Source organism: Natrix helvetica (genome assembly GCF_964273705.1).
Source record: "Natrix helvetica genome assembly, chromosome: 6".
NCBI lineage: Eukaryota > Metazoa > Chordata > Lepidosauria > Squamata > Natricidae > Natrix > Natrix helvetica.
This window is the reverse complement of record NC_138553.1, coordinates 72752944-72768890: the sequence shown is the minus strand read 5'-3', so window position 1 is coordinate 72768890 and position 15947 is coordinate 72752944.

Sequence of the window (15947 nt, the reverse complement as noted above, 5' to 3'; positions counted from 1 at the left end):
ATTTTATTGTTGATTACAGCTGGAAAGGAAGCTTTAACATGGTCTGTAAACAAAACCATCTGGGCCGCAGGAACATTTGCATTAAATTAAAACGGGGCTGGAGAATAGATGGGATTCTTCTCCCATTGGAATAGCACCTGGTATCTCCGTTTTACCAAAAGAAACTGTTAAGATCATGAGTTTCCCTCATGTTTATTTTTCATGCATCTCATAAATACAGTGACAAGTATTCTCTGTTTTTTGACGAGGTAGTATATCTCCTGCTTTGTAAGGCCCTAAAAAGCTTAAAGGCATTACTTTGAGAAGTTCTTTATCCGTATTTTTTTTACTATTTTTATACTGCTTTTTCTCATTTCTAAGTCTCTTCTTCCCTTTATGTTCTATGATCTTATAACGAAAGGACTTTTGCAGACAATCTTCTCTTGAACAAGGCAATTATTTTCATTGTCGAAGTTTGTGTGCCCTTTTCCGAAAACAAGACAATCCATATAGTGTGCCAGAGACACTAAACCAGAATAAATTATGGTAAATAAAAGAATAATTTATTGCTCAGGATAATTGATTCTGTTTGAAACAGAATGAGCTGTTGCACTGATTCACTTGCGAGCTTTTATAAAACTGGGCTACTGAAAAGAAAAGGAAGACATACAAAGGCTTTAGTGGAACAGGCCGTAGACAAAGTTTAAATGAGAAAGTGCCTTCTTGAACAATAACCGAAATTCCTTGCCTAGCAACTTACTGTGCAAACATGAAATGCAACGTTCATTTCATTTGAAAACTTCTTTTTCATCATACCTCAATAATGCTTTCTCCATCTGACAGGTTTAGAAAATCTGTAATGGTGGGATATATGAGATTGAAAATTCAAAATTGTGCATATGTTTCGTATAAAAGAGATTTTTTTTCCACTGTACTCCTTGCACATATGATCTGCACAATTTGCTCACTTATGCATTCACGTATTTCAGGCTTAAAATTTTACGGCAGTGGTTCAGCCGACTCTACCAATTCGCATGACTCAATGAAAGTATCATTGTTATCTTGACCACTTCAACCATTTCTTGTCCTCATGTAGCAAACAGATCATGAGATGGACAAATATAAAACAGTTAGAAGAAGTAACTCATATGGCAGTGATGGTGAACCTTTTCACCACTGAGTGCTGAAAAGGGAGTGTGCAAACTCATCGGGGCCGCAACCAAGAAGAGGATCTGCCCAGGGGTCATGCACGGACCGGAAAATGAACTTCTGGTTTACGGCACGCACCTGCGCCAGCCAGCTACTCTTCCAGTTACTGGAGTGCATGCGCGTGCGATGATCAGCTGGCCATCGCGCGCGGTCATGCCAGAAAACTGAAGATCAGCTCTTACAGTTTCCAGCACTGCTGCACTTGCGAAGGCCAGCTGATCGTTGTGCGCGCATGTGCTCCAGAAACCCAGAAGAGGAATAGGTGACGCCGCTTGTGCCAGGTGAGTTGGCTCTGTATGCCACTTTGTGTCAGGGTTCCAAATAGTATCCAAAAGTAAATCAGTCCGAGGCAGAGGATTCCTCAAAGTTCCAATTTATTAAGAGAGCCATGTTGACACATCTGGGAAAACCCGAGGGTTTTCTTTTGGATCTCAGGCCTGCCACTATGGGCACATGTGCCATAGGTTCTCCATCACGGTCATATGGGGTCCTTTCTACGGGCTTTTTATCTCCAGTTGTTGTATTTTTCACATGCAATAGAGATCCCTGTCTTCTTTTCTGAAGGTAGAACAGGACTCATCTGTTCATGGCCCTCATTTTGTTATTCCTTTTTGCAGTAAGTAATGTAACATTTACCAGGAAGAATGTTCACTTCCAAGAAATATTTGGCAATTCTTTTACACACAATGCAATTACCATATTTTTGGACTATAAGACGCACTGGATTATAAGACGCACCATGATTTTGAAGAGGTAATTTTTTTAAAAAAAGGTTTTTGCATTCTGCAGGCCTCCCAAACCCTCTGCAAGCCTCATTTTTTGCAAAAAAAAGGGGGGGCATGCAGAGGGTTTGGGAGACTTCTAGAGTGGTCCTGAGGGCCGGGGGGGCAAAAATGAGCAAAAACAGCCCATTTTTTGCTCATTTTTGCCCTCCCCAGTCCTCAGGAGCACTTTGCAAGCTTCCCAAACCATCTGCACGTCCATTTTTGCAAAGTGGGCAAGGTTTCGGTAGGCCAAAAATGCTGTATTCAGTATATAAGACACACCCAGATTTTCACCCTCTTTTTTGAGGAAAAAAGGTGCGTCTTATACTCCGAAAAATATGGTAAATGTGATAATAAATGTCAGGGTGTCTCATTTTCATCTGATTTTCATTCTTTGTCTCTTTCCTTCTTTGCACATTCTTTGTGTGGGAAGAAAAAAATAGTCCAGCTTACCAAAAGCAGCACCGTAGGAGATGGAATAGGAATGAAAGTCAAAATAGACCAAAAAAATAGTAAGACAATACCTATCCACTCTAGATGAATTCAGATCACCAGGACCAGATGGATTACATCCCAGGGCTCTAAAGGAGCTGGTAGACCTGATCTCGGAACCACTGAACCATATCTTTCAAATCTCTCCTGTAGCATGGAGAACTACCAGAGTATTGGAAAAGAGTTGATGCGGTTCCAATCTCCAAGAAGGGGAAAAAAGTGGATCCATAAATCTGCAGACAAATCAGCCTGACATCAATACCTGGGAAGATCCTGGAAAAGGTAATCAAGCAGCACATTTGTGAGCACTTAGAGACAATGAGTAGAAGCCAGCATGGGTTTTCCAAAAATAGATGATGCCAGACAAACCTTATTGCCTCTGACAAAATGACTAAGTTAGAGATTCAAGATAATGCTGTAAACATAGTATATTTGGTCTGAGAATCTCTACAAACTTTGAGCTTCCCTGAATATTTTTTTTATTTATTTTTGTTACATAATAAACATTCTTTTGTGAACAGAGCGTTGTCCGGATTCCCCCTTTAACATTTCCACACACAAAAAAAAGTTCATTTTACATTACATTTCCATTATTTCCAATTTTAGCCGTATTACTTTTCTTCTCATAATTTCCTATTTCTAGTTTTTAACATATACAAACAAAATATTTTCCCTTTCTCTTTAAAAGCAAACAATTTATCGTTCCTTTTTCATCTATTCAACATACATCTTCAGATTTCAACTTTTATAGAATCAGCATAACTATCTTAAAGTTCTTAACATGATTCCCACACATTCTAGTTAAGACATATTTTACTTTGTTGACAATATTTCATTCTGCTGATTCATATCATTCTACTGTTCTCTATTTCTGAATATTTCTTCTATTTGAAATATACTGGGTACCAGTGGTGGGTTCCAGATCCCGGTGCAACCGATACGGTGCAATGGGGCCCGGTACATGTGCACAGAATGCACATGTGTCCTTACCCCCTGCAACACTCCACGATGCCTCCATAACACTCCAGCTGCTTGACAGAGCATTGCGCAGGCGTTGTACGCTCTGTGCGCATGTGCGGAAGTGCCGAACAGCTCAAATACAGGTAAGACCGGCGGGCTCCGCAGCACCGTACCAAAACGGTACCTGGTGCTCCCAGCAGGCACTGGTACGCCCATACCAGGGCGTACCTCCTGCAACCCACCACTGCTGGGTACCAACTTGTACTGGAATGTGGGGATGATCTTGAGGGACAAAAGAAAGAGATGCTGCCTAGGAAACACTTAGACAAGAGAAGGAGGTGACCCCAAGGATCTACTGATCAAAGGAAGACACTTAGGAAGGACTCACTCTTATTGACCAGACAGTTTAAAGTGGTGGTGGGAAACCTGAAATGTAGACTTGTACGATTCTGTTAACACATACAATAAAGTAGAATTATCTCACCTAGTCTGCTTTCTATCTGATGTATCCAGGGGGACTGGCAACGGTATGTTTAGCTTAAGAGAAAGAAGGACTAGGGGAGACATGATAGCAGTGTTCCAATATCTCAGGGGTTGCCACAAAGAAGAGGGAGTCAAACTATTCTCCAATGGGTGGAAACTAATCAAGAGAGAAGCAGCTTAGAACTGAGGAGAAATTTCCTGACAGTTAAAACAATTAATTAGTGGAACAGCTTGCCTCCAGAAGTTGTGAATGCCCCAACACTGGAAGTCTTTAAGAAGATGTTAGATAGCCATCTGTCTGAAATGGTATAGGGTTTCCTGCCTAGGCAGGAGGTTGGACTAGAAGACCTCCAAGGTCCCTTCCAACTCTACTATTGTATTGTATTGTATTGTATTGTATTGTATTGTATTGTATTGTATTGTATTGTATTGTATTGTATTGTGCAAAAGGATGAAGCTGCTCCTGCAAATAATTGTTATAAGAGACAACAACAAAAGTAATCCTAGGTAAACAGCAAGAGGTATGCTGGGTTAACATAACTAATGGACATTCAGTGAAATGGCTCCTCCAGTTTCTTAGTGCATAGATACAGTAATATGAAGATTTTTCCAAAGGTTCTTGGTTTCATAAAACAGTCAGTATTAAAGAAATGTGCTCTACAATTCTTCTTTCAAGGACATGGATCCCTTTGACTGGATTTGCCTTGACTGATCATTATTAGATGCTTGGGGTTTATATCTTGGGAGAAAGTTCAGGAAATGAAGACCACAGAATGCACCTTAGAAAGTCATACAAGCCACAGAGTCTTATTATCACCCCTTCAAGATATGTCAATAAGTCAAGGAGCACATCTTGATTGATAAATCTAAAGAGGAAAGGTTCTGCATATTTAATCACTAGATGTTTCCTCCCAAAGATCATGGAATTTGATATGTTTAGTTTAATGAAAAGAAAGACTGGGTGACATGATAGCAGTGTTCCAATATCTAAGGGGCTTCCACAAAGAAGAGGGGGTCAACCTATTCTCCAAAGCACCTGAAGGCAGGACAAGGAGCAAAGGATGGAAACTAATCAAGGAGAGAAGCAACTTAGAACTAAGGAGAAATTTCCTAACAATTAGAACAATTAATCAGTGGAACAACTTGCCTCCAGAAGTTGTGGGTACTCCAACACAGGAGGTTCTTAAGAAGAGTGATGGAGTTGGGAGATGTGATTTTAGAATCACTGAGCAAAACCTTTCAGAGCTCCTGGAGAATGGGGGGAACTGCCACACAACTGGAAAAGAGCCGATGTGATTCCAATCTTCAAGGGAAAATGGATCCAGGAAGATATCAACTAGAGGTTGACATCAATACCTATGAAAATTCCAGGAAAGATAATCATGCTGCAAATTTGTGAGCACCTAGAAATGAACAAAGTCATCATTAGAAGCCAGCATAGGTTTGTTAGAAAAAGGTCTGTTTCTGTCTTTGATAAAGTGACTAAATTAGTGGATCAAAAAAAAATGGTGTGATTATAGTTCACTTAGAGTTCAGTAAGGTATTTGACAAAGTAGACCACAGCCTACGTCTTCATAAGATAGAACAACGTGAGATAGACAGATGGATTTGCAATTGGCTGACTAATTGCACTCTCTATATAGTCCTTAATGGAACTCCATCCACATGAAGGGAAGCATGCAGTGAAGTACCTCTGTCTTGGGACCGGTGCTCTTCAACATCTTCATAAATGATCTAGATAAGTTGATAGGATAATATCTACTCATCCAAGCAGTTCAGACAGGGAAAGGGGCTAGAAGCGTGCCAGTGGTGGGTTTCAAAATTTTTTAGAACCTCTTCTGTAGATATGGTCTGTTTTGTGGGAGTGACATGCCAGCCATGTGACTGGGTGGGCATGGCCAACTTGTAAAATGTGGTGAAACTCACTTAACAATGCTCTTGCTTAGCAACCAAAATGTTGGCTCAGAAACTCTGGCATTTGAAGCACGCAAGTCTTAAAGCTGTCAATTTACAAGACCCTTGCACCCCTAACCCTTTGAAAAAAATCCCCAGGGGTGTTCAAACTTGACAGCTTTAAGACTTGTGGACTTCAACTCCCAGAATTCCTCCTCTCGCTCTTCATCTTGATGATGTGTGGACGTGCGGGGGCAGGGAGCTGGAACCGGTTCTAAACGGCACTGTAGATTTGTGGAACCTCTTCTATAGAAGAGGTTAGAACTGGCAGGAACCCACCCCTGAAGCATGCCCACCCTAAGTATTGCCTTCTGATGGCAGCCCCTGGCCTATGGATATCTCTGCCTCCTAAAGTTTGTCACACCTCTATACTCTTAGTGTTCCCTAAGGCTTTGAGGTTCTGGCTTTTCTCTCAAGTGCCACAATAAGATTGGATAATTGCACACTAGACGGTTGACCTCATGTTTGGATGTTTAATTTGTTTAGTTTTACAGTTTTAACAAGACTTAGTTTGTTGCTTTAAGCTTTCATTGGGAGCTGCCCAGAGTTGGTAAGACACAGGGAATAATAGAAATGTTTTAAATAAATAAAAGTAAACAAGAATCCAGATCATCCAAGCAAGAAAGACTAAGATTTAGCATATTAATGAGGATAGGTTGTTTGGAGTTCATAAAGAGACAAACCAGATCCCAATTAACACTAATGAGTGGTCTCTCTCTCTCTCTCTCTCTCTCTCTCACACACACACACACACACACACACACACACACACACACACACACACATCAGAAGACATAGATGCTGTTAAAATGATTATAATCTTATTCTATCCTGACCTATTAAGCAAAGACAGTTTTTATCTTGCAGTTTAGGAACATTAGAAGTTATCAGTCAATCCATACAGCAATAAAGAGCTTTCTATATTCTAGTCCAATGGTTTGCTAAACCATTAACATCATTTAAAAGAGAAAAAAAAATAAGTTGAACTAACATACAAAAAGCTATCTTAGTTAGCAAGTACAACATTGCTACAATGTCCATGTTGTTGGTACTACGAAGTCCATGTTGTGTGACCTTCCAAAACCACTGAATGTATGCCCCTTTTGTGCAGCCTGGCGCCCTTCAAGAAGCAGTAGAAGGAATAATTTCTCTACTGACATTTAGCAAGAACTAAAGGGAATTTGTTGTTTTAAAGTTCAGGCAGGCTTAATGCACTAAGCTGGTTTCCAAAATACAGATGATCCAACTTTTCCTATCCCAGTCAATCCACTCATCTCTGGCAGCACAAAATCCAAGTTGATCTTCAGGAGGACATTCCTTTAGTCTTTCAGATCCTGCCAAAAAGGAATAGAAAGCTGTTCCTGTAAGTACTGATGCACCTAGCCTCATATTTGAGCTCAACCTTTTCCAAAGAATTAGTTGGAAGCTTAGGCACCAAACTTTTGCCCTTCTTAAATGAGAGAAAAATGTGATATAAGAAATTGACTCCAGCAGATCTTCAGTTGGTAACTGAGTAAGTTTGCTTTGGATTCCCAGGGCTCTCTCTAATTATTTTTGAGCAAGTTCCTTCATAAGGGAACACATTCTCTCTTACCCGGAGTTAATTTAGATTCAGCAAGGAAACTGGAGGCTTAAAGGCTCCTCAAACTACCACATTGTTGTCACATCTTGTCAGGGTTTCTATCCACTTTCCTCCACATTAGGTTCTTTCCAGATAAGACGGAAGATAAAGTGTTTGAGTTACAGTAGAGAGGAAAGAACTCAAATGATCAACTCTGGGTTTAGCAAATAAAGGCTCTACTAAGACTGTATCCAGAGCAGCTGGATCAGAGTTACTACTCCAACAGGGCTTGTTTTAGGTTTCTGTAATCTCTGGAGAATGCCAGTTTGTTCTTCCTTTGAATGCTGTCTTAATACATTTTTCACTAAAGGATCCTCAGAGTTGCTGAACTGAACCTCCCAACATTCCCAAGGAAGGATGGGGTGTTTCCCACTAATTCTTGGGAACATTGCAGGTGAAAGAAATGGGTACAAATCAAAGTCTCATGCCTTTCATTTTTTTCATTCATCATCTTTCACTGTTAGAAGATAGAAGAAGCTATATGTCAGGGGTGTCAAACTCAAGGCCCGAGACCCAGATCTGGCCCGCAGAGTGCTTAGAACTGGCCAGGGGCAACCCTGAAAATAGCAAAGGATTGGTTCAGGAGGGCCACGCATGGCCGTCCCAAGCTCCGTTTTCATTGGCAGGGGGTCGCAGGAGGCTGTCGCAGCCAAAAACAAAGCTCGGAGCCCATCTTTGCTGGGAGACTACTCGGTCCAACACAGGCGCTCCCCGACACAAATGACATCATGCTGGCCAAGCCCACCCTGGCCATGCCCCCCCCCCAAGGTCAAACACGACCCTGATGCGTCCCTCAATGAAATCAAGTTTGACACCCCTGCTGTATGCAATTCAAATTTCCAACAACTGCCAAAGAAAACACTCTAACTTATTCCTTCCAGGAAATCAGAATTTCTAAAATGGAAGAGTAGCACTTTGAATTTTGTTCCAAGTTTGGAAGAATGGATGGATACTACAGGTAGTCCTCAATCAGTGATGGGTTTCAAATTTTTTTAGAACCTCTTCTATAGGTGTGGCCTGCATTGTGGGAGTGGCTTGCCAGCCATGTGACTGGGTGGGCGTGGCCAACTGGTAAAATGTGGTGAAACTCACTTAACAACGCTCTTGCTTAGCAACCAAAATGTTGGCTCAGAAACTCTGGCATTTGAAGCACGGAACTCTTAAAGCTGTCTAGTTACAAGACCCTTGCACCCCTAACCCTTTAGAAAAAAACCCCAGGGGTGTTCAAACGTGTCAGCTTTAAGACTTGTGGACTTCAACTCCCAGAATTCCTCTTCCAGTCATGTTGGCTCAGAAACTCTGGCATTTGAAGCGTGCAAGTCTTAAAACTGTCAAGTTACAAGACCCTTGCACCCCTAACCCTTTAGAAAAAAAACCCCAGGGGTGTTCAAACGTGTCAGCTTTAAGACTTGTGGACTTCAACTCCCAGAATTCCTCCTCTCGCTCTTCATCTTGATGATGTGCAGACTGGCGGGGGGAGGGAGCTGGACCTGGTTCTAAACGGCACTGTAGATTTGTGGAACCTCTTCTACAGAAGAGCTTAGAACTTGCAGGAACCCACCCCTGTCCTCAATGTATTTCCATAATTGGGACTGAAATTTCCACCTCTAAGCAATGAAGTTATAAAGGGGAGCATTGCACGATGGATTGCTTCGTGGCTCCAACCCTATAGTTCTGGGGTGGCATCATTAACCAACAATGAGTTGTTAAGCAAAAACCTACTCCAAGTCTAGCCGTCCCAGGCTTGGTTCATCCCAGTCCTGAGCCTCAATAAGATAAGACACTGCCTTCAACTTCCACCACCCATCTATGCTCTTCTGATCACCAGAGCCATGCTCACATAGCTCTGGGGTTGCTTGCCAAGCCTCAGGAAGCTGCAGCTGCCTCAACCCAACCCAGCTGCAATGGTCCTCACCATCCTCCACTCTGAGATCCCTGCCACCTTGCGCTCCACCACCCTACCTGACCTCGACCATCCACTATGGACAAGGTGTTCCTGGCCTATCTGCTGGGTGGGCAGGGCTGCACTTTGACTAGGAAAAAAAAAATAGCAATAACACTTAGACTTATATACTGCTTCCCAGTGCTTTACAGCTCTCTCTAAGCAGTTTACAGAGTCAGCCTATTGCCCCCCAGCAATCTGGGTCCTCATTTTACCCACCTCGGAAGCTGGTGAGATTCAAACTGCCAAATTGCAGTCAGTCAGCAGAAGTAGCCTGCAGTACTGCATTTTAACCACTGCACCATTGCGGCTCAAAAGCCAAAAATAGCCTCAGATTTAAATTTTGCAAGCTGTTTAGAGAAGGCTGTGAAGCACTGTGAAGCGGTGTAAAAGTCTAAGCACTATTGCTATTTGCTATAGCAGAAGTAGGTACCGGTAGGCAGCATAGATAATGATTCCAAAGCAATCAGAAGCAAATTGTAATCATTGTGCAAATATAAGTGAAAATGTCTTTCCTTCTCATGAAAAAGTGAGCACTGGAACAAAACTAACCTCTAATCCCTTTGTAAAAGTAAGAGTAATGCATGTAAAAGTGCAAGTAGAAAAAATAGGGACCACCTTTGGTGGGAAGGTAACAGTGCTCCCTGTGCCTTCGGTGTTTAGTCATGCCGGTCACATGACCACGGAGAAGAATTCGGACAGCGCTGGCTCTTCAGCTTTGAAACGGAAATGACTACTGACCCTTAGAGTCAGGAACAACTAGCACATATGTGCGAGGGGAATCTTTACCTTTACCTTAATCCCTTTGGGAAGAGAAATTGATTCACAAGTGGTGGCAAGTTCTCTGCCCACAAACTTTATTTGTGTGATCAAGAATCTAAATTTTCATTTTAGTACAGAGTATGTAGCAGACGGAGCATGGGAGAATCAATCCAACTTCCTCCCAATTCCGATTCAGTCACCAGTTCCATTGGAAATGTGCCAATCATTTTAAATCGGTTTCAGAATTATGGGCATTTGTGTATTATTCTGCTCTGTCAAGTTCTCCGTACATTATTTTTGTGCTGCCACAAAATGCATCTTTTCCTAATAAATACTGTGGTATAGAATTTTCTGGAGAAACACAATTTTATGGAACTTTCTGAATAAATGCAACTATTCGTAATGTGTGAGTGTATGTAATTTTCTTAATTATATCTTTTTAGCAACCAAATAATACATAAATGTACATTTTCCTCAAATATATGCTGCTGTGTGCTGAACACTAGACCTGAGAATGGTTTTAAACAATGCATTACCGCCACCTCTGCACTGACAGGCCTGTATTGATGAATTAATCCATTTCACTAAAACAAATCTATAGTGGCTACCTTTTGCATTTGTTATTTGAACAACTGAATTTAAAAAAAAGAATTAAATTCTCTAGCTACAGAATTTATACATGATGTTTCAGGATATTTGTCCCTAAATTTACACTGGCACTTCTTTTAGTTGTGCAGGTAGTCCTCAATTTATGTCCATAATTTTTGTTGCTAAGTGAAACATTTTTAAAGTGAGTTTTCTTTTCTTGCCACGATTGTTAAGTGAATCACTGCAGTTGGTAAATTAGGTTGTTAAGTGAAACTGGTTTTCCCAATGACCTTGCTTGTCAGAAAGTTGCAAAAGGAAATCACATGATCCCTGAACAATGCAACCATCATAACTATGAGTCAGTCATGCCAAGCGTCTGAATTTTGATCATGTGACTATTGGAAAAAATAATACTTAAGGAAAAAGAAGAAAGGGAGAAGAAGAAAAATAGCCCAATCTCCAGAAGTTGGAGTCTTAGTGGACAACCAATTAAATATGAGCCAAATATGTGCGGTGGCCGCCAAGAAAGCCAATGCAATCCTAAATTGCATTAACAGAGGGATACAATCAAGATCAAGTGAGGTACCACTCTATAAAGCCTTAGTAAGACCACATCTAGAATACTCTATCCAGCTTTGTCACCACACTATAAAAAGATGTTGAGACTCTAAGGAGAGTGCAGAGAAGAACAACAAAGATGATTAGGGGACTGGAGGCTAAAACATAGGAAGAACAGTTGCAGGAACTGGGCATGGCTAGTCTAGTGAAGAGAAGGACCAGGAGAGACATGATAGCAGTGTTCTAATATTTGAGGGGCTGCCACAGAGAGGAGGGATTTTCCAAAGCTATTTTCCAAAGCACCCCAAGGCCAGACAAGGAATAATGGACGGAAACTGAACAAAGAGAAATTCAACCTGAAAAATAAGGAGAAATGTTCTGACAGTGAGAGCAATCAACCCATGGAGCAGAAGTTGCCTTCAGAAATTGTGAGAGCTTCATCACTGGAAGCTTTCAAGAAGAGACTGGACTGCCATCTGTCAGAAATGGTGTAGGGTCTCCTGCTTGGGCGGAGGGTTGGACTAGATGTCCTACAAGGTCCTTTCCAACTCTGTTAATCTGTATGTAAGTTACTCTTCTGGTTTTTGAAAGGTGGCTAATACATTTCATGAGCCATCACTCCTAGATATATGAATGATTAGTAAGGACACAGAATATCTGTGTGCAAATGCCCACAGTTTCCTAACAAATATCTCCAAGTAAACTGTAGGCCTCAGACAAAATCTCATAGTCAAGGGAGCAGAAAAATCAAAAGAAGGCATGGCAATTAATGGAATCCAATGACCTTGAACCGTAAGTGATGCAACCATTAAATGGGATATAACAACTAAACCTCTACTTAATAAGTAGTGATAGAGGCCAATCTGTGTAAAGTGCAATTTTTCTCTCAGCCTCACTTAACCTCAAAAAAGATTTGTTTCTTCAGGTAAATGAAATGTGCAATTCAAAATAGATAATTTGCAATACTTCCCAGAAGAGATTTCAGTTGAAGTATATCTGGGGCTTACTGTCTCAGTATCACCTGTTTCAAATGATGAGATTAAAAAATATCTCTAGAAATGTATGAATGTGAGAAAGACGGATTATTACACATAAGCAAATCAAGTGAATCCACTTGAATGCTAGGAATGTTTTGGGCAGATATGTCAAAGGTTGGTGGCCAAATGTATAGGAGGGAAATAAAATTATGTGTAAGAATAAATGGAATGCTTAACGAATGATTCAACTTAAAGTGGGGAGTAAATTAAGGAAGCACGTTGTCCATTTAGTTGTTTATTGTGTTTACAGACAAATGTATAAGTAAACACATGAAAACATTAGAAATATATTGTTTGAGGACGTGAACATACATATACTTTTGCAGGTAGACTAAATCAGAGGATTTGCTACCAACGGTATTTTGTCTATTAACATGCAACAAGAAAGTTCTATCCGAAAATGAATACACCAAGGACCAAGGTAGTTGTGTTTAACAAAGGAACAGAATGAATAATTGAAAATATATGTGAATAATGAGACGCTAGAGCAGTGATGGCAAACCTTTTCACCACCGAGTGCCCAAATCAGAATGTGCATACATGGACATACACACCGGAGTGCCGGAAACACAAAGACCAGCTGGCTGGTGCGCATTCACTCAACAGCCAGCTGATCTTTGTACATGCTGGCGCACTGAAAATCCGAAGATCAGCTGGCCGGCGCACATATGCCTGTCATTTGGCCATTTTTCAGGCTGTTTTCCGGGCCATATTAAGGCCATTTTCCAGCCCTTTTCAGTGTTTCAATTTCTTCCCACTTGGAACTGGCTGAAGTGGGCCAAAAACAGCCTGAAAAAAGCCTGGAAACAGCTGGAAATGGCCCAATGAAGGCCAGAAAATTGCCCCAAAGGCCTGAAAACGCCCCTAAAAATGGACAGGAAAATGGCCTGAAAAACAGCCTGGAAAAATGGCCCCAAAAAGGCCTGAAAATACCCCCCCCCCCCCAAAAAAAAGGCCGGAAAATGGCCAGGAAAATAGCCTGGAAATGGCTTGGAAAATGGCCTGAAAAACAAGCGAAAAATGGCCCTTATCCTTAGGATGGGATCAAACTGTGCGGTATCACTGGCCTGCTAGTCAGGAGTTAGCAATGGAATGAAAATAAGAGTTCTACAAACTGGGGGATTTTCAGTACTGATTTTTCCTGCAGTTTTAAATATTCTTTCACTGAGCCAGAAATAAATCAGTTTAGTAATTGAAGGTAACCAGCAGTGAGGGATCACTAAAGGTCCAGAGCTGCTTTTAAAGCCATGCAAAGTTCTTGTGTGAAAATGCCCAATGTTGATGAAAACGAGATTGTGAGATGATTCTTTTGTTCTTTTAAAATACACAGTCCTTTTGCATAATCTTTTCTTGACAAATAATTGCAGGCATTTATTTGCTGGTGGCGGTGGGGGAAAAAAAATACAAGCTCCCCTAATTGAAAACTATTTAGTATTTTCTTGTTATGTTTCTTGCCTTTTCCGCCCCAGTCTTTTTTTATTCATCTTTCAACTAACTGACAGGATGTGTTGTTAATAATTAGCATTTATATTGAACTTCATCTCTGAACCACATCATAAACATTAGCCAATTTAATCCAAAGAGTATTGTGTAGGTTGTTGCCGGGAGAGAGGACGGAGGTTAGCCAAAATGTCTGACAGTTCTGAAATTGGAATTGATGGCTGAGAAGTCCACCCACTTCGGAAAGTCCTTTACTTTTAGATTTCTTGCTCATCCTATCTCTTAAGTGTGTACAAATATTGGTGGCTTCCTACACTGCACCTCTGGAATCGGGCCCTAAATTGAACAATGGGAAATGCTGAAAGATCCAAGGTGAAGATATATGGCTCCAGTCGCCAAAGGAACCGCGCTGACGTCTCCAGGAGTTTCATTATTCAGGCGACGATCTGCAGGTCGAACTCACTAATCCCTCAATCAGCATTTACACATCAGGTCTATTGTGTAGTTTGATACATTGCCCAGAGGGAGGGCTTGATGCTGTCAGGGGGAGAAGTGGAAAAAAAAAAACACCTGAGCAACAGCAAGCACGATGAGAAGAGGGAGGGAGCCATCTCTCTTCATCATATCAATCTCAGCACGTTTGTGGACAAAGGGGCAAAGCCTCCTCCTGTCTTATTATGCTAAGCAATACAGTTTGCCTTTTTTTTTGAATTCGTTCTTGCATTTACATCAGGGACCTCCAACCTTTTGCAGCTTAGTGAAATGTGCTGGAAGCAAGTTGCAGGTGCTCTTGAAAATTGGCTGCTGGGAGAAGGAGCTGCCCCGTTCACAAAACGACGGTTAGAAACCGTTCCTTTTCCAGAAGATAAATGGAGGCGGTTGATTCTTGCCACCGCATCCTAATTCCTTAAACTGAGCTGTTGCATTTTACATTTTTATTTATTTTTAGTGCCCTAGGGGTTGAGGTTAAGTTGGATACTGGTGCTTTGTTCTGAGCATAATAAACAGCCTCTGTGTTTTCCCTCGGAAAAAAAAATAGATGGATGCTTGAAAATGCGTCACTGTTTGCTTCTACAGTACAGCTCGACTTTCCTAAACTGAGGCATTATAAAAACACCAGTTGGATACCTGTGCTCCGCTATGAAACTATGTGATCGGGCTTGATAAATCAACACTTACAGCTTGAAAATGAATGAGTAGTTGCGATCGCCTCTCCTCTCCCCTTCCTTCCTCAGTCTTGCCTCTACTCTCCTATCCCCCTTCTCTCCCTCAGGCTGGCCCCATTGATCCTCTCCTACCGCAAGCGCGGCTTGCACGCATGTGCATGGCTTGAAAACATGCCTAAATAGGATGACATAGAGCCGGGGCCCATCCGCAATTTCCACTACCAGTTCGGGTGAAAGCAGCTGAATATCACCTCTGAATATGATCCTTTATAATAGTCCTTAAAGATTGACAAAACTAAGAAGTAGTGAGAAACATAGGTTAAATTAGCACTTAAATCCAGCCTTCCCCAGGCTCCTGTAATTTACACTCTGCTATTTTTAAATCCCAAATTGGCCAGAATCTAGAGTTCATATTTAAAACTTGAAACTGTTAATGAAGTATATTTAGAATGTTCAGCTGATAGCTGTAAGGGAGTACAAGGGAAGAAGCTTCATTTTGTTTGAAAATTGGCTTTACGTGTTTTTTTTTTCCCTGGCTAAATTTTCTTATAAAACGGAGTTAGAAAACTTAAGTCTTCCTTCATTTGATTTGATTTGAATTAATCTGTTGGGAATAATCAGCAATTGAGCAGTAGATTTACTGTATTAATTAATAAGGGCATGCAGAATTTATAATTCAAAGAAGAGGAGGTGCAGGGCACGCATGAAGAATCTATCTGCAATTCTGAAGCATTATGTCTTTCCATAAGGACCTCCATCCTCCATCGTGGAGCTGATCTCCATTGCTGCAGTAGAATTCTGGGGAAAGATACTTACCGGTAGTTTAAGAAGTTGCAAACACTTTTGCATACACGGCCGTACAAATTCTGAATATCGTTTGCCCTTCAATCCGAAGTGATGCATGACTCTATTAAGCACCGCCTATGATAAATATTAGTAAAGGCTAAGAATAACTGTTTGGCTTTTCAAACAATTTTTCAGAGCTAAGGAAAT